The following is a 20,445-nucleotide window of genomic DNA, read 5'->3' as shown; positions in this document are numbered from 1 at the left end:
TGCTCACCATGTGAAGTATGCAAAAGCGAAAATGAGGTGAAGGAATGGTGTAACAAAACATTAACAATATAGACTGCTAGCGAAGTTTGGCTTGCGCTTCTTGCACTTAGTCACAGTCAGTGTAACTAACACAGCTTTGCCGTTCAACCACCTCCATAGACTGGAAGGGGCGGTTATTCTTTTTTCTACTTTGGACGCATAGAAAGTGGGTACACGTTTGATTTGGAGGTGTGTTTGAATTGGGGAAATATTGACATGTGTACTTGCGTATCTTTCTCGGGACACCGCCTTCTACCGGCTAACAAATCTTAAATGTTATCGCTCAGTGCAGGACGTGCCCTCATGTATTGGATGTTTTTCGAATGTTATCGATGGTTCTATCTGTTCTGTTGTCACTGCACCTTGTGTAATCTGACTGTATGCGCGATGCGAGTTCTGGAAGACATGCAGCTACCAGCTATTACTCTGGAACCTTCGGTGACTCATGTATAAAAGCCGATGTGCTTGACCAGCTGATCAGATTTTTGATGATAGCTGACTGTGTTTGCCGCTATCATACTTTGGGTGTAGCCTGTTTTTTGTGGGCACAGGTTCACCCAATAAAGAGTTAGTTTTGCCGAATCCCTGACTGTCACTGCTTCATGACAACACTGCCAAATGAACCGGTGGTGCATTTTGGTTTTCTCTTTTTATCTTATTTTTTCGTTTTAATTGTATCCACCGGATGATTCAATCAGTTCCGTCGGTCTCATCAGGGTCGAATTTACAGAAGTCGACTGCCTTAAAGCCAACTTTTTTTTACCCACCAAGTAAATGCAAACAATCTTGAAATTTAATTGTGATCACCTAGGGTTCTTTAATGTACACAAAAAGCACAGTACAAGTGCGTCCTTGCATTTTGCCCTTATGAAAATGCAGCCATCACAGCTTGGATTCAAACCCACGACCTCATGCTCAATGCCACAGCGACCGAGTAACTGCAATGGGCAAACAGTTTTGAAAACGGTTATCCTGTAGTTCCATTACAGCAGCTGCCTGGCCAGCAGACAAGCACTATGCGATTAGGTTGGCCAGCGAATTGGAATTGTATGAACACCCTGCAAATAAATTTGAAAGGCTACCCTGTCAGTGTAAACCAATTTAATAGGTTGCTCTCCAGCGTGCCATTAAAGCAACACTAAAGTAAAAAAAAATAATTTCACCAGTACTAGCAAATTACCCTCCTACAATACCAGAAACACCACTCTTAGTGCCCGAAGAGGCTTGGCAAGCCAGAAAAGGCGCATAAAGAAAGAACGGGTGGCAACACCACCGGGAAGTTCCCGCACCAGCTAGTCGTGATTCCATGCATTTTAACAGCATCTGCTATAGCCTCGTTAACTGCTCATCGCTAAAAATTAATTACATTGCGTTCTACAGGAGTGGAGCATTGAACACGGCAAGTTTAGAAACTTTCACCGAGCCAACGTGGCACAAATACAATAAAAATACTTCAAAATCGGATGTCGCACTGATGTACAATTGCTGGGGTTTAGGCATGAAATTACAAAAACTGAACTTTGATCTTCATTTGCAATGAAGGTCAAATCACTGATCACTTCACTAATCAATATCATGAAATTAATGCAAATGTTGTTTGAAAGGACAATTTATCAGGCTAAGCTGGTTTAGTGGCTCTCCATAGCATCTCTTTAACAAGTTGCTATACAGTGTCCCATTAAGGCCTCGTACTTGCTGCCACTTCTTGCTCCATCCAATCGGCATATCAAGGTGAAGAAAACAGTTTCCGAGCTGGTTTTCTCGTCAAAAAACTAGCCACTGGCGATTTAAAGGCCACAGCTCCAGATTTCCACCGCTGCTCCAGTGACAGTCTAAAATCAATCGGGGAACTTCTAATGTTTACACATTTTAGAAAACCCCTGCAGACACCTTACTCAGTGTTTCCATCGAATACAAGGGACCAGATTATACAACAATATTATGAATTTTTAAAAAACTTGGCAAGCCAGAAAGAATTCGAAAATTTAATGAGCTTTTACAAAAAGGAATATGGGAGGTTAAGAGGTTAAATGTCATTTTGTCAAGACACTTTGTTTTCACCCGAGCGATGGGATACAATACAAGCCATTTCAATGCACATGCTTAAAGTGGTCTTTCTTAACCTGGATGTGGGATCCTGCAGTCCGTTGTCAGCAGGCATAAGAATCGAGAGCTTCTCAGCTGTCTCGTCACAGATTTCAGCATTGTTGGCAAGGAGGTCGCGAACCTGATCCAGCTGGCGTTGCTGAAAAAGGATGGGCAAAGGAAATGTTAGCATGCATTTCACAAGAAAGAATGAAGCAGTTTAAACTTGCGAGACATTCTTCAGAGCCCCCATTTGATTTTTCAGTAAGTGGTTCATCATTAAAAGAGAAAATGAAGGTCAAAGTAATGGTTTTGAATTTTGCACCAAAATCCAGTGTCGGCACGTTAGTGCGACAAAACTGTTTTCCGAGTTTTCTTGAATTTCAGAGGTTGTAGTGTAGTAAACGTTCTCCAGACTAGGCAAGCACAGTCTTTGGCCCTTTGTCAATTACAATGCGGACAATCTTCACCACCAAGAACTTAACTAGGCTTGAGCAGGTGCCGTTGAAATCGGCGTCTCTGGTGGCTGGTGTGGAAATTTCAAGGCGCCATTGTCACGAGTCTTGCGTTTTTACACCTTTTCTGTCTTGCCAAAGCCATTTCTCCCTGTAAGAGTGAACTTTTTTTTTGGTATTGTAGAATAATTTAGTAATACAGTTCAAATTCTTGCTATCTTTAGTGTCCCTTTAAAGGCCTGTAACGAGCTCAGTCATTTCTCAGCAAAACTGCCTTTTTTTTATTTATTTTTAATAAACCTTGGGTTCAAATTCTGGACATTGACAGATTCCACCATATTGTCAGATTTACCTATTGTCAACTTCGATTGGCCAAAGCAGGTCCAGAGGTGTGCTATGATTTCTCCGATTGGCTCAAAATGCTACCATTACCAAAGCTGACATTATGGCAGAATTTGACAGTGCCCAAAATAACATCCCTGCCCCATCCAATATATTTCGGAGCTGCAGCACATAGAACAGTTTTGTAGTTACCACAGAACGAATGGAACAGCCAATGGTGCAAGGCCATACACATAGCACTTGGCACTGGCCACAGGGAGGCACAGTTTACAACTCGGACTCACAAAAATCAAAGACCGCTTTTCACCATTTTTGGCAACAAAGCTTGACATATTGCCAGTCGCTACACTTGCAGTCCACAACGCAACAAAGTTGAATAATAGCGCTCGTGAGAAGGCAGACCGACACTGACAGCGGAGCTCTTGAAGACTGAGCCCGTTGCAACACAAGCAGACGACACTTGCTGTGTGCCGGAAGTGCTTAAGTGTACTGAAAAATTGTTCTTGTGCATTCTCTCTATGTTACTTTCTTTTTACAAAAACAAATTAACTAACATTCCAACTATTACGAACATCATTTGTTTACCATAAAGTTGGAAAAATTATCGGTCGCGCGCCCTGGTCAGCCAATCGGACAGCTGGCCCCACCGACGTCATATGGGTGATTTCTGTCATATGGGTAGGGGCAGCTTAAAATTCTGCTGAGCAGTGTGCTGCGATCGGCAGCGATGTGCATTTTTAAAACCTTATAATAAATTACACGCTTTACGTGGAGCACTTGATGTGTCAATGATCAGAAGGACCTACTCTAACGACTCAGTACGTTTGTAGAAAAATGTCAAAATCGTTTCAGGGTCCCTTTAACTAATCATGAACTCGCTTCACTATTAAAGGATGTCTTACAAATCTCATGCTCCAAACATTTTTCGAATCCTTCGACTATAAGTGGAGTTATTGCACCAATACCCGGCTTTCCCTTTCGTCTCCACTAGCGCAATGGAAGCTACAGAGCAAAGAAGCCAAGAGCACAAAGCCCTGGCCAAAAGTTGAGCATCTCGGTAGTGAAATGCAGCAAAAGGGTTCAACGCAGCAGCCCATGGTGGCTGCGCTAGATTACGCTATGCAGCACGCCGCTGCCATCTTGGAGGTCATGTGCAGTGGAAAGATTAGACGATCCTTCTGCCTTTCCGAGATCATAGATATCTATAGATCTTTCATTAACTCAATATTACCGATTATGTATTACTGAGAGTGCTCTTGGAACCACGAAATTGGCTCATAGCGTTGTTAGGTTCAGCTGCTTTCGACGATGCTACATAGTGGCATTGCAGAAGAGAGAACAAGCGATTTTTCGCTGCTTTTGACACAAGATTGTAAGTTCCCTGCTACGTTTAGTGCAGTAACATTTGTACCACATGTTCACAGCAGCCTCTACGACAAATCCGCAATGTTTTCTAAATTCAAAAACTATGTCAGGTACCCTTTAAGAGACCACACATACACAGCATGTGCATGTGTGGTCTCTTAAATTCTAATGTTTTATTTCCGAGCTTTACCTTTTGCTGCAACTCTTCTTCGCACCTTTCTCTGCGCAGCAATTCTTTGCGCAGCACTTCCCTGCATGAAATAAAGAGTTTTACAGTTAGCGAAAGGGCTATTTCCATGTGTATGGTTGTACGTGGTACTAGCATCGATGAATGGAATGCAAGGAAGTACAGAGACTACACCTGATGGGTGAAGCAACACAATGAACAGGACAAAGCGAGTGTTGCATTTCCTTGTGTTCTCTCCACTTTTTGCTGTTCAGCGTCATCCACACTATATGATAATTCAGTAATGTGGAAAGTTAAGACGCATTTCCTTTCCACCACTTCGTTGTGGTGTTGCTACGATTCTGGCTGATATGCTTTTATTCTTGGCAACTAGGAACAAAGCAATGTGCTAAATCATTTTCAGGGCTGTAAATCATAACAGGTGTTTTATTTTGTATTTTACCATTCATGTTTCATTTTTTTTTTGTAGTAGTTTGGTCAGGCTTTTCTATCGCAGAGGCGCAGAGGATTAACGTCGCCCCAGTGGCTCGGTGGCTATGGTGCTGTGCTGCTGAGCATGAAGCACAGGCTGAGCAGGAGCTGAGCATGGACTTGATCCCAGCAATGGATACTACGTTTCGGTGGGGGTGAAATGAAAAAAAAAAAACGCTTGTGTACTTGGATTTAGGTGCACATTAAGAAACCCCAGGCAGTGGCGTAGCCAGAAATTTCGTTGGGGGGGCTGTTCACGTTGCAGCTCTGCCTCCTTCTTATAAAATTTGACAACGGATAAAATACATGATTAATAACTGCATTGTCATTGCCAAATAGGCTGCAAACGAATCCTTAAATGCTATGCACTGTCAAGACAAGTAAAATATGTATTTTTTCATAAAGGAATATACTCATATTTCCCAAATATTCTGCCCAAAATAAGTGATATCAATGCTTCAATGTTTATTTGTCTATAAAATAGGTAAAGAAAATATCACACAACCTTCAGCACTATATCAGTTCGAAACCAGCAAAGCAGTGCATGCCTCTGATATGAAGAGATATGAAGCATATGATATATGAAGTGATTAATAGTCTCTCCAGGTTTAGCAAATTCGATCAGTAATGGCCCCTGAGGATTGAAAAAGTCAACATCTTTCCGACAGAAATGACGGCGTTCGCTTTCTTTGGGGGTGGCATGAATGCTAATGTTTCCACTGTATGCTTTGCGTTCTGTTTCAGGCTCGTAGTAGTGGCAACCATGATTCGTTCCCAGTCACAACTGCAGACAAGTCATCACCTCCATTGTGATACCGGATAAGATGAGTCAAGGCAGCGCCGAACCTCTCCGTCTTCTGGCGGTGCTTCAAAATCTTGGGCATCCATTGCGCGCACAAAAGCAGATGACCGAAACATTCATGAATTATGATATGAAACAAACCATGACTTATGTTCACACGCTCTGCCAGTTCATCGATGCTTATCCTGCGTTCTTGTCTAATCAGCTCATCAAGATTTGCAATTGTGTTGAGGGTGATTGCACAGTGGTCTTGGCCCGTTCTTGGGTCGTCTTTGCAACTTTCATATCGTCCTTTGAACAGTTTGCTCCAATGCTCCACAGTGGCGAATGAAATTCAATGTTGAACCGACATGGCAGCCATACGGTGACTAATTTCTTTTTGGGAAACACCTTCAGCTGTCAAAAACCTTACGATACCATGCTGTTAAACTTTTGGAGCATCCATTATGTCACGCAACCATGTTCAGCCCAGTGCATGAAAGCATTAAAGAACATTTATCCTCACACCTGCGTGTCACTTTTCTAAACGAGAGATGCCTGTGTGTGCTATGTGCATGCCTGGCAGATAATAAACCGCACCATTATTATGTGGGGTGGGTTGGCGCACTTTCATTTGACTCGCCCTCGTACATTAGAAATGCGAGGATACAGTGGAATATACAAATGCGAAGATGCAGTTGATAAAGTGCAAAAAAGTGTCACTGGAAACTAAGTTCACTGCACGTATACACAAAACCTCGCAACAAGATCTATAAATATATGTATAAGTCTCCAATAAATCGACATATCTATGAAAAGGTCACGGTATATAATGCCTCACCTCGTTTTTGCATAATCATGGCATATAATGCAACAAACAAGGCAAATAAACAGATTGCGTAATCATAGATTCCCCGATCACAGAATCCTAAGGCCCTCCCTCCACGCCCTCTGATGTGTCGTGCGCGATGGAAGGCGGCGCGCTTCCTCCCCGCTGTTCTTCCTTGTGCACACAACACTGCGCCACCATGGTCAGCTCACCCATGTCATCACCACCACCCTCCTACGCTTTCACTCACACATACAGCATGCGGCGCACGGTCACAATGTTATCGCATAGAAGTTCATACGGAACGCGAGGGCGACGGTAAGGGCAGTATGTGGCTGGAGTGCACATATAATTGCTATCACAATAATATAGCAAGAGTATCTGGCAACTGAAGCGATCTGTGGCCCATTACTTCCCTGAAAAGAAGTAACAAAATCGAACTTTCAGCATGCGACAATTCAGTGCACCGCAAAAAATGTCTCTTGTGGGGCGGAGGCACCGAATTGGAAAAGAAAACGCAAAGGAAAGCATGTTGTCCACAATCGAATGCCTATGTTGGGCACCGAATGTGGCTACCGAAGGAATATCGAAGAAAACGCGAGACGCTTGGTCCACAGAGAACCATATGCATACTGTTAGTGGCCTATGTTGGGCACCTAATGTGGCTACCGAAGGAATATCGAAGAAAACGTGAGACGCTTGGTCCACAGAGAACCATACGCATAGTGGCTTATGGGGCATACTGCCCCATAAACCCCCCCCCCCCCCCCTCCGGCTATGCCCCTGACCCCAGGTGGTTATTATATCAGTCCTCCACTGAGGTTTGAGGTTTATTTATTGATTTCTTTCTGTACATCAACAGAAATCGAAGCAAAATCAAAAGGCTATACAGCCTGACAGAGGCTTTTGCTCCGAGATACAGTTCAGCAAGCAGGCATAAGCAGACAAAAGATAGTCATTGAACAATCTAAATTGTCTCTAGTTATTAAAAAAAACAAAAAGAACAAATATAAGAGTAAAGAAAACAAGCAGATCGACATACATGTATTGTAACAAGCAGCAAAAAAAGAAAAAAAGAAACAATGTGTGCTAAGAAATAAAACAGTGCACATTGAGTAAGATAAAAAAAAGTCAATACACATGGAGGTTGTAATCAACACTTAAACAGTAATTAAACATATTCAATGCAATTTTCAAGAAGAATTCGTTGAAACCTATTTTTTGAAATTTGTTTATTTAGGTCTAAAATGTTGCCAAGTTTATTAAGCAGACTGGGTATTTGATGCAGAATATGCTGCCGACCATAGGTAGTTGTAATTTTTGGTGTTCTTATACTTTGTGACCGGAGGCAATATTGGACACATCTAGAAGAACTGTACGTGGGGTATAGCTTATTATTTTGGATATGCAGAAATGCTTAAGATAATAGATTTGGTTAGCTTGCAATATGAAATGTTTTGAAATGTTTTGTGGTGTCTCAATCAAATTGTGGTTTTAGCGCATAGAATCTCGCATTTTATCATGAAACATCGAAACACAACTTGTGGCTGCTCAAGTCACTACAAATACGTTAGGTAAGTTTTTACCATTTTCCACCAAAGGTTTAAAACGTTTCAAGTATACCTTGCCAAGCGAGAGATCAGAAACACTGGTTAAGAATTATGGAGACCATTGACATTTCTCCTTGAAGGGGCACTATAGGCATATATTAAGTAAATGTGAACTATTAAAGTATAATTACAGAAACCTCGTAGCGATTGTTTCGTGCCAAGAAAACACTTAATTTACGAGAAAACTGTGTGTGAAGGGTCCGCATACCTTTAGCGCAATTGATAACACCTGCCTCCCCGAGTGGGGAGTGCTGACATTGCATATGCCATCACTGCCTTTTAATGTGGTCTGGTAGTAAAACGGCACCCAGCAGATGGCACTACGGTTTTCTGCGCAAAACACAAACACACTGCCATGGAGAAACTAAACCGGGGCAGGGCTTTGGATTTGCCACTGCAGCTGCTCCTGGTCAAGTTACGTGGACCATCCAGGAATCCCGCGACATCACATGGACGTGGCATTCTCTGCTACTTGCAGTTCGTGCAAGTTTCACGTGCCAGCAAAACATTATGCGGTAACGAAACTGCTGAAACATGAAAGGGACGGTGCAGCAGCGTGGTGAAAACGAAACCTTTTTACAACCCGCATCACTGTCAAGCATAACGTCAAGAAGTTCATTTGTCTAAAAATAAAGCAAAACTGGACAAGTAGCATTTTCTTTCATCTTATAATGTAATACAACTATCCTTTTATTACAAGTGGTTGAGCAGTAGTGACAGATTATAACGGGGAGTGTCTTTGTTGCTGGGCTAGTACTTGAATGTCCCGGAGGAGTCTATTTGTGTCCTGCATTTACCTCAATTTCTCAATCACTAAAGCTCTGTTCGCTATAATCTGATGCCTTAGATGTTCTCGAGCATGAATCTATCAGTTTAGCTTGACTTAATATTTACCTTTAGTGTCCCTCTAAAGGAGATGGGCTGCTTGATCTGGTTCTTCTTAATCTGCTTTTCAGTCAGTTAAAATGCCTCGATCGATTTATTCATTGGCTTCATTGTCTCAGAGCAACGCTGGGGATATGTGAAGAGTTGTAACAAAGGCTCTATATTATTTTGGACAATTCTTTAACTAGCATAAAATTAAGTACATGTATGTTCACTCATTTAGCCACAATTAGGATGTGGCCACTGTGGCCGAGAATAACACCCATGACCTCAACAGTGGAATGCCACAGTTACTGAACTACTACTGCAGATTAGATAACAAAACAAAAAAAAACACATTCAATGCCATGTTCCCAGTTGGTGCTGCGTTTTTTTTTTCCCTACCTGTCATACTAGACATGAAAGTTTCGTAGTGGTAATGGGCTACTATGATGGGTGCATGCTTTCAATGATGTGCGTCTGCATGCTGTTACACAATGTTCCGATTCACAAGAGGGTCGGACATGTCACCTCAGCGACAGCATCACATGGCAAGAAAACGCTTACTTGGTGTGGGCAAGGTTTCGCTCAAGTTCGATGTTCATTTCGGTCAACGAAGCAACCTGCTTCTTGAGCTCAGCGTTTTCAACAATGACTGCATGCCACTGTCTGCGGCATACTTCCTGGTTACGCACGAATTCCAACATCAGTTCTGGAAAATACAGAACAAAATAACTCTGAGTCAAGCAGCAAGCTGAAGAGTCAAAACTATTGCCCTCTCATGAAGAAAAAGCAGCGGTAAAGATACGCCCTTGTAACACGTTTTTCGCACAGCCTTAATTTGCACTAATTTCCGCATTGGAAAATGTCGCGAAATTTTAGGCCATGTCAAGTTTTTAGGGAAGAAATAGGGACACTATGCTAAAAATTAAGTTGTTTTGCCAGCTAGCTGTGCTGGCTGTAACCCGTAAAATGTTGCGCATTTGATTTACTTCGCTGCACAAGCTCACATTATGTCAGGAACAAGATCGTGCGTGCAGACACACCAACAGATTTTGAGCAGGCAAGCTGATGCATCCCTCAGATTACAAGTGAAGCACAAGATGTATGCAAGAACATGCAAGAATGAAGAGCTACCTAGAGGGTTAAACAGACGAGTGTTTGAAAGAAGAAGAAAGAGTAAAAGAAAAAAAAACATGCACAAAGGAGTTCTTGTGGCCTAATTGAGCTGTACAGTAGATCTTGAAGTTTAGTAGCCGTAAATATAAGTACCTGATTCACAAACAATTGCGGCCACAAAACTATAGGATTTCACAGTATCAGCTGGAAACATGCCGAATGCCACATTCTGTGTGTGCAATGGGGAGAAAGGGCAATGACACCCACCCCGTGAATTCTTAAAGGGGCCGTGAAACGCTTTTTGAACATAGTAAGAAAACCTTGCTGATCAGCAATAGAGGCTGCTGTGAACATGAGCCAAATATGGCTGCAGTGCATGCAGCAGGAAATTGGCAATCTCATGTCAAAAATAAGCAATAAATCACTTGCTCTCTCTTACTCTTGCTTCCGCAGTGTCATCATGCAGCATCATCGCAAGCAGCTGGACCCACCAACACTAATGGCTGATTTTGCAATTGCAAGAGCTTTCTCAATAATACACAATTGCAAGTTTTGAGTTAAATGAAATAAATACGCCTCCGAGTTACCAAAAAGGCAGAAAAAACATTAAATTTTTGCACTGCCAGTCAAAAGATGACAACTGCACGAAGCTGTATCCGCTGCGCGTGGCCTCAGAGATATACACGGCTTGCTGCGTAGAGTTGTCTACTGCAGCCACCACGGGGTGCTGTGACGAGCCCTTTCGTCGCCACGACACTCAACTTTTAGGCAGGACTTTGCTCTTCTGGCTTCTCTGCTGTGCAGCTTCCAGCACGCTAGCAGAAACAAAAAGAGAAAGCCCTGTATGGGTGCGATAACTATATTTATAATTAAAGGATTTGAAAAAGTTTCGTGGCACGAGATGCTAGAGACAGTGTTCTTTAATAGCGAGGCCATTCTAGGATTAGTTAGAAAAGTGTTTCAGAGCCCCTTTGAATGTGTCGTAGCAGTCTCCAGTAGACACTCCAGATGAGTGGAGTAAATGCAAGCGACTTGCGGCATTGGTGAAGATGAAGGACAGTGTCATTTTGCAGCCCCATAAGTGCAGCAGAGTTGTCAGAATCAAATGCAATACAAGCACAGTTCCACCGGTTGTAGTCGTTAACTTGGAGAATGCTACCTCAGGCATGTCATTGTAGTGTATAAATAACCAGACGAGGTAAAACTAAGCTTTGAGGAACTCGACTTTCCAAAAAATTCCACTGCGCATAGGTCAAGAGTTTCACAACCTGATACTGGCAGTCAAGTTATTTTTTAACTACATTGACAAAAAGACTATAAGAACTTCTGCATATGCCCTTATGGCACATCAAAAATACATGCTAACTGACCCATAATTTGCCTGTAAAGCTGAATGCAAAGAATCCAAAAGCTTTTACAGAAGTGGTTTTGAAAGTGCAAATCAGTACTAATGATTTTTCATATTAAGAAGACTTTGTCAACAAAAAAGTTTCTAGCATGTGCTGCTGCACCTAAGCATACAGCGATTGTGTATGGGCAGGTAGATATAAAGTAATAGACCACATATTAAATACGCGAGTTGGATGCGAGGACGTAGGACAATACACGACACAAAAACAATGTCACTCTACGAAAGACACACAAGAACACACGAAATACAATTTGTGCCAAAGAACGAAAGTGTACATTACGGTCTGAGAAACGACGCGAACAGTTAACCGTATCCTGCGCGGTCACGTCGGCTGTGTTAAAAGACCACGTTGACGCCCTTTAGCTTTATAACAGTTTAACTCATACTTCAACGGCCACTTCCCGAGTTACTACATGGTCAGCTTAGCATAAGCGCTGTTCTTAATTAAAGCTGGCCACTATCGGCTGAAAAAAAAAATAATAATAACGCACCTTCGGTTGCGGTGTCGGTATACGCGGTATGCCGTCGACAGAGGTCGTCAAACTGGGCGACCAACGAAAGCTGCGAATCGCCTGGTGACACGAACATGGCCCTGGAAAGAAAACAAGCGCTCGATAACGCAAACTCGCGCCCCCTACGCCCTACAGAATCCACGGATAACAAAAATTACGCTCGAACTGCTATGACCCCCGGCAGATTGAGTCTAATGCTTTGGAAAACGTGAAATCTGGGCTCTTAACAACCTGGCAACGAGTTCCGAGGGACAGCACCAAACAGTCAAATAACAGACTCTCCCGTAACAGGCGAAACCAAGGCACAGCCGTGTCGCTCGCCTACAGCAGCAATTCAAACGCACCTCTGCTTTTGGAGCTCGGGATTCCTCGAAGAAATGAGCCGATGCTAAGCAACAGTGACGAGCTAGAAGCGCTGAAACAAGAAGTCGCCACGGTTTTCACAGGTCGTCATTTATATCAACCGCCGCATTCTCCTCGAGCTCACGGTTAGGCCGTTTCAGTCAACCGCCGCTGTGTGGCAGGTCAGCAAGTGCCATCGTCTGAGCCATAGAGTTACTGAGCCAAGGAGGCGTTGTCTGAGCTTGCGAGGATTGTTACATTCTTTTTTTCGTTTTTATTTTGTCAGCTGAGATATAAACTAGAATGTAATCAACGTTACTAGAACCAACAACTCAGTTTCACAGCTCAGCAGAAAACCATTTCCCGAGAAGTGATCGCTGGAGTAAGAGGTGGTGCAGTCGCACCTTGTCTGCTACGCAGGGGTCGAGCGGTGCCATTTCGCTCCAGCGCCGTTTCATTGTGCAGTGAAATTCATCTCAAATATATTAAAATCCTGATAAACTGCAGGGTTTGCAACGCGCGAGCGCTCTTAGGCGCGATATGCGCGCAGCATGAAAATTAAAAAATTACCTGTGCTTCCACGTGTCAAAATGCTGTGACGGTTCAAAAATTAGCTGTGAGCAAGTGTACACCGTTAACAGTAGTGGTATCATCACTACTAGTAACGTTGAGTGGTATAGTATTAGCCCCGAGAACGAACGCGAGCGGCGCTGCAAGCGCCGCTCGCGTGACGTCAGGGCACGGACTCGCGCCTGTCGTCTGCTACAGTTCGGGCGTTGTCCGGGCGCTTTCTGCGGTGTTTTCGTTTGTTCGCCCTCGTTATCTCTGCTTGTATACTTATGGTGGTCGTCTCAAATATATTTTTACGACGTCTTCCTTTGCGAACATTTATTCAAAGAGCTAATTTCTTAGACAACAATGCAGCTCTCGAGGGCAACGCTACAGCGCCAGCCGAAGCGACGCAGACCAGCCCATTTGCGGGTTTTTCATACGCGGATAGACAATCGCAGAAGCATAGCCTATGAGAATCCAGTTTTGATACCATACCTGCCGCGGTGCAACAAGTATGTCACAAAGCTGGCTATATATGACTTCTATAGCAGTTACGTTGCTTTTATTCCGCTGAAACAGGTTTGCTCACGACGAGTAGTTCATGGTATAATATCGAATTTTTATATTTCCTCACAGAAACGCTCGGCAGTAGCACGGTGACTTAACTAATACTGGAGCTTAGATTCTACACGCCTCACTTGCTTCTTTAACTGCTTGTCACCATTAGGCGGTTCTGCACGTGTTTATTTTTTTGAAGCGGCGAAAATTTGAAGTAAAGTTAATGAAGGCTTACAGCTATTTACAGAGTACAAATAGGAATGTACCAATATATATTCCCTTTGCCGTGCTACACGTTCAACTCACCTCTTTAGAGCGCGTTTGTTAAGATTAATAATGTATGTTATGTTCCTCTTTTTTTGTCTATGTTACCAAGTGTATGTCATTTATTTATTTCGATGCCGCAGTGTGTTTTGCATTGTTATTGTGGAAATATTTCACTGTCCTTTCATATATTGTATAACTGCAATGTTTTATGGCCACTATATAAATGTAATTCATATGGCGCTTGATGTGTTACTCCATGCAGCCATATTGCATCTAAGGGGGTGAGGTTACCTCAAGCCGCGTCTGTGCGGCTTTTTTCCCTCATCCACCTCCATTTACCACTCCTCTGTACATGTGTGTGTGTAAATGGAAATTAATAAATCAAATCAAACTCACTTGAGAAATTTACTGGTGCTTGTTGCTTGAGGAGTATACATGACGAATCTGTTTGGCGAACTGACACAGGCTGCTCGGCCCAATTTTTTTAGTGAAGTATGCCTGCTGGACCGCATAGCTGCAGCCAGAAATAAGTCGAAGCGTCAATGACTAGTAGTATGGGACATATTGAAGATATCGAAATTCCCCCGGTGGAGGGTCAGAAATCATGTGAAAGTATATGCAAGGCTTGTGGTGCTTTCTTTATGAATGTTTGCGATTGGATTGGAGCAAACCTAATTTAGCCTGCATGGTTCTCTTTTATGTACCGACGAAGCGAATAGTTATCCGTTTGTATAATTAGATAATGCTGGATCGAGACATGGTGAGACAGAAGGTGCTTGAATTTTCCTTTTGTAAGCAATCTAAGCTGCGATGTAGTAGCTCGAGAATACTTTAGCCATTCCAGTTGGCGCTGTAAAAAAATGCTTTATGGTTTTAATTCGAAGTTGTAGTGAACTGATGGGTTTCGCGAACATAGCGTGCCTCGCCATACGGACAGTCGATTGCTACCGTTACGTGATCAGGGGTATGCCATATTGTCGATAAAGGCTACTGAGGGCCACTATGAAACATTTCCTCACTTTCAATTGAGTGGCTCTCGACCTTAACAACGAAACTTTTCTCTCAGGTGATTGCTACTATGCATGGTGTTTGTGAATTAACTATGTAAATACTCTACATGACGCGCCGTCGTGTTAGCAGCCTTGAGCAATTCGTTTTTTGGAGCCCTGTTTCAGAGCGGGATGAAAGTAGCAGCAAACTTTTTCAAAAGAAATGCGCGCCTAACTATTTTTTTACGCATTAATGAATGGCCATATCTGAATAGAACAACACACCAGAGTAATAGGAATCATGATGACAGCTTCGCTGGGCAGTGTCTTTCTAACATCGGATAACATGTTGACGCCAATTACCAATTTCTTCTTCCACGTAAAATGCAATGCCTCTCATAGCTAAATACTAAAGGAATGTTAAATGTTTAGCGAAGCATCATACACAACTTCGCGCGTTGAATTTGCAGATATTCTTTTTTTAGTCAGAATTTACCGATAGACACGGCGCATATATGCATTGCAAAACCTAGTAGACCCCTTAACGCTACTTAGCTTGCGATATCCAAGCCGCAAAGTTTCTCGACTCACACGCTTTTGAAGAAGAAACTGTGGTTAAGGTATGGCAGCTGAAAGAAGCCGACGTATTCTTCAATACGTACGGCTCGAGCCACCCATACCCCAAGCATACACGAAGGGAACGAGCGCGCGCGGCAGCCGAGCGAGCCGGAGCGAGCGGCGTCCTGGCCGTGACGTCACTCGCGAGAGGGCGCCACTCCTAATTCTCGCCGCTAATATAGAATATACTTAGTAGTCTTATTTGACTCGAAAAGTTGGCGACTCGACGGGCAACTTGATTGTATGTGGTAACCAGCTGTTACGAACGGTAATGAACGAGGACGCCGGAATACTCCTGGCCAGTGGTGCAGCCATAAATTTATATTTCGCCCGCCACTGCCACCCCTTCCCCTCCTTCAACTATATATATATATATATATATATATATATATATATATATATATATATATATATATATATATATATATATATATATATATATATATATATATATATATATATATATATACATATATATATATATATATATATATATATATATATATATATATATATATATATATATATATATATATATATATATATATATAGTTCGCAAGGTATATGATCACTTAGAACGAATTCTCAGGACTCCATCAGTTTCGAAATATACATATTCAAAGTCAGTGTCCAACAAATGCGTCGGCGTTCCTGCGCTCCAGTCTATAAAACAGTCATTTTCTTTAAAAAGGTTAGCGGAGCAGTGCATTTTTACCGCAGCTTTGACGACAGTCGATATGCCTTGCGATCTCACTAGACCCGCCGTGGTTGCTTCTAAGCCCGAGGTCACGGGACCTAATCCCGGCCTCGGCGGCCGCATTTCGGTGAGGACGAAATGCATAGTTGCAAGCATGGAGGTCCAAATTATATTCCGGAGGGCCCTACTACGACGTGCTTCATAATCAGATCGCGGTTCTCGCGCCTAAAACACCATAATTCAATTTTAATTTTTAAATGCATAACTCATACATAACTCGTTCCCACGGTGGTAATATGTTGTGTCCAGCTACGTACCCAAGGGAGGGCTGGGACCCCCCCCCCCCCCCCTCTCCGAAATAAAGTGCGGACACTAACACCTGTCCACACTTGCATTCACACTTAGCGGCACGCATGCAAAAGCTCACTCCTACCCGCGTCCACTTCCATTCACCGGCACTCGCTCTCACATACACACTAGTTTCGTTTTCTGAAAATTTTTGATTTCTTCCCAATCCTTAAATAAGAAGTTGACGATCTAAATCAAAAATTAGAAACCAACAGTCACTAGATTTTAAGTTTCTCTTTTAAATGCAACAAACGTCGTCAAATTTGGTGCAGTGGTTGCCGAGAAAACAAATTCTAATTTTACATGTGTTTAGATAGGAGCACCCGAGCTAAAGGTTCCTCTTAAGCCTATAAGCAATATGAATGTCTGGTTTTTCCCTAATTGTACAGCACTTTTTGTGCAAAATTGGCAACTGGAAACAAGAGTCGCAAGTAGTTGAGAAAGGGGCCCTTAACCACCCCTCGGGCTTGATGAAATATAGTCCGCGGGTAGCATACGCTGTTGTGAACATCTCAGCCAAGCTCTGCTGTCGTACGCGGTCCGTGGAGCTCTCAAGCGGAGCGCGAAGTCACTGAAGTCACCTTTTTCCCAAACGCTCTCGTTTCAAAAACTCCGTGCTCCTCGCTCTTTTCTGCGTGTTCTATTTCGTCATAAAGCACACTCCAATACGCGGCTGCTATTGGTCGCTGCGCTCGCGGCTACACCGCGGCTATGCCGCCGCTAGGTGCTGCCACGAGTTCAGTGGCTGCGCGCTGCGGCTCTCTGAAGACAGCCGCGTTTGGCTTAGGTTTAGCACGGCATAGACACCAAATCGGAAATTTGAACTGCGCGCCACAGTGACGTGCCCGCCCTAGCCTTCGCAGTGTAAGGCATTGGAGGAGGAAGGTGAGCATAGCTGAGGCCGTGTTTGATTGCCAATTACCGCTTCTACTGAACGCATTGAAGTACTTTTTGCGGCAAAGTGGTTCTGAAATAGCCTATCTTCACTTCAAATGCCTTTCTCCACTTCGATAAAAAGTGTCCCAGGGTCCCTTTAAGCGATCTACCCAAGGCAACAGTCAAAAAGGCAGAAAAAGCGAATATCAACAAATTTAACCATTGTTTATGAAAATCTTTACGGATCAACATCTTTTTATTTAAAAAGGAAGTATAGAAAACGCCGCCGGAAGTTGAGAACAATTCCGTGTGTTTTGATTGACGCCTCTACAGTTATCAGTCGATCCGCCTGACGTATCCACTTCTCTGCTGTGCTTATGTATAGGTGTTTTTCTAACCTTCCGCGGTGGGCTCAGTACACGTGTCTAGAACCGCAGCGTCCTGCGCTATACACGGTTGTACGAGACTGGCGGCCACGCATCGTTACGCAACTTCCCAAATACGAGTCGGTTGTGGCACTTGGTAGAGCAGTAAACGAGGGATCCAAAAGAACTACGATTGTTCCACAAATGTATATTCCAGAGCTAATTAAAAAAAACGCTGTGATAATCGGATACAACTCAATTAAGTCTGAAGTGAAGCCCTGCACACGCCCTCATAACCGCCAGCCACCGTTCCTCCAAGAGGCTGCAAATAATTCGTACATCAAACTTTTCCTGTTACCCAAATCAGGTGGTAACCACAAAAATTAATTTATTAGCGCGTAAATTTATACGTTTTCCCTCACCTATTATAGTGGAATGGCGAATGCCTAATTCTTCTTTTTTTAACTGAAATAAAGTGCTTGCTTCGCTGCAACTATGCAGTATATTGTCAAGTTGCACTTCAAGGGACCCTGAAACGATTTTGGCGATTTTCTACAAACGTACTGAGTCGTTAGAGTAGGTTCTTCTGATCATTCATTGATGCATCTAAGTGCTCTGCGTAAAGCGTGTAATTTATTATAAGGTTTTAAAAATACACATCGCTGCCGATCGTAGCGCACTGCTCGGCGGAGTTTTAAGCCGCCCCTACCCATATGATGCAAATAACCCATATGACGTCACGTGGGCGAGCTATCTGATTGGCTGACCAGGGCACGTGGTCGATAATTTTTCCAACTGTATGGTAAACAAATAATCTTCGTAATAGTTGGAATGTTAGTTAATTTGTTTTTATAAAAAGAAAGTAACATAAAGAGAATGCACAAGAACAATTTTTCAGTACACTTCAGCACTTCCGGCACACAGCAAGTGTCGTCTGCTTGTGTTACAACGTACTCCATTTTGACGAGAGCTCCGCGGTCAGAGTCGGTCTCAGTCTTTTCGCGAGCACTATGATTCGACTTTGTTGCCTTGCGGACTGCAAACCTAGCGACTGGCAATATGTCAAGCTGCGACATCGTGTCCCTCTGCAAGGCAGTATACAAGCGAACTGGCTGCTGCGCACGGGACTGCCGGTATCCGATCGGCGCCACGCGTTTGTGGCCGTCACTTTACACCGGAAGATTACTAACGCAATATCGTTTCGCGAGTCCAGTATTAGGGCAAACGCAAGCGCAAGGGGACAGGGTCTGGCCGCTTGACTGTGCCGGGATGAGCCACGAGATGAGCAGAAGGGCAAATGCGAATGGTCTGCACGGTGCAGCCACCTGGTGGCACAGAGCTCAACCATACACAGTAGCAGCAACGAAGTGTATTCTTCTTGGCGGTAACTGGTGACACGCGCGTGGTAGAAGCAAAATGCCATACCAAAACGCTGCTGCCACGCACGGAAGTGACGTCACAGTTATGATGACGTTGTTTAAACAAGTATGGCGTGTTCCGGTTTATAGTTTTGCGCGCGCTGCTGGAGCTGCTTCAGCGTTTCAGCTTAGCTAAAACATAATTTTACGGTTTCTTACTGTGTTGTGTGATAGAATGTTGTTCTAGTTAGTTGCGCTGGAAGAACCGGATGGTGTTCGAGCTTGCGATCTCGAGCGGCACTTCGGCGCAACGCTAGAGCAGCTCGTTTCTTTATGCCTTGGAGCGCGTTTATGGTTGGTAGTATGGTCTTGTGCAGCCCGTGTTACGTTTTTCAGTGCTGTTGCTCTTGTTTGTTGAATTTACTGATGTGAATGGAGCATATGTGGGCTCTCAGTTTGGCAGAACTTTTTGCTGTTATGGTAAAAACGTTTAAACTCGTTCCAAATGCTTGTTGCTGCAGTTGCCGCTTAGTGTTGTGTCGCAGAAAAAAAAAACAACAAATGTTTCATCCTTCGTAGGATTGCTGTTGCAGATATTGCCTAAGTAAGTGAGCTGTTGCAATTTTTATATGGCACTCGATGTCGCATTTACCTGTACTGTTTCTTGTCTTGCATGTTCATACTGTTCCCTTGTTTATCGGATTTTGGCGGCTAGCGAATCGCGACTTGCTTGAGCACCTGCTCGCCACAGTTCTAAAGGAACATGTTGAGCAACCCCAATGTTAACTATGAAGACAAATATTGCAGAACGTGGCCCAGCCGCTCATAGTTCTACTGTGGCTCAATACATCGACGTCAATGCCGACGCGCACCACTTCTGCGTTTTCGAGCTCGAGAGCAGTGTGTCAACGTGGTGTCCAAGGCCAAACAGACATCCGACTTTGCCAGAAGGCGTACACACAACTTAAAGAATCGCTACATACGACACACCCTGCAATATGCATGATCCGTGTCGACATCATATGCAGTCGGCGCTGTGCTACCACGACTCTTCGAAACCGACAGTCCAAATGAGGCGACATGTCGTGCTGTTTCGTGGATGCAGCACAGTGCGTTCGAAGCTTCTGTAGCTTCGTAACGGCAACATTATTCGTACTCGCCGATATTACACAGTGGCCCAATATGCAGTCGGCGCTGTGCTACCACGACTCTTCGAAACCGACAGTCCAAATGATGCGACATGTCGTGCTGTTTCGTGGATGCAGCACAGTTCGTTCGAAGCTTCTGTAGCTTCGTAACGGCAATGTTATTCGTGCTCGCCGATATTACACAGTGATTCAATACTACAGTACACACCACACAGCCACAAGGAATCGCAACGGTCCTCCCATTGCGTGCACGCGTG

The 20,445-nt window shown here is 43.6% G+C and overlaps 1 pseudogene; it reads right to left on the bottom strand.

The window, feature by feature from the left end:
• Positions 1-12,595, bottom strand: part of LOC135914526 (rac GTPase-activating protein 1-like) — a 38,236-nt pseudogene extending 25,641 nt beyond the window's left edge.
• Between the last annotated feature and the right edge of the window lie 7,850 nt (positions 12,596-20,445).

The sequence above is a fragment of the Dermacentor albipictus genome, chromosome 8 (assembly GCF_038994185.2).
Source record: "Dermacentor albipictus isolate Rhodes 1998 colony chromosome 8, USDA_Dalb.pri_finalv2, whole genome shotgun sequence".
In the NCBI taxonomy this organism is placed as follows: domain Eukaryota; kingdom Metazoa; phylum Arthropoda; class Arachnida; order Ixodida; family Ixodidae; genus Dermacentor; species Dermacentor albipictus.
The sequence above is the reverse complement of the archived record's forward strand: the minus strand, read 5'-3'. Positions and strand labels throughout refer to the sequence as shown.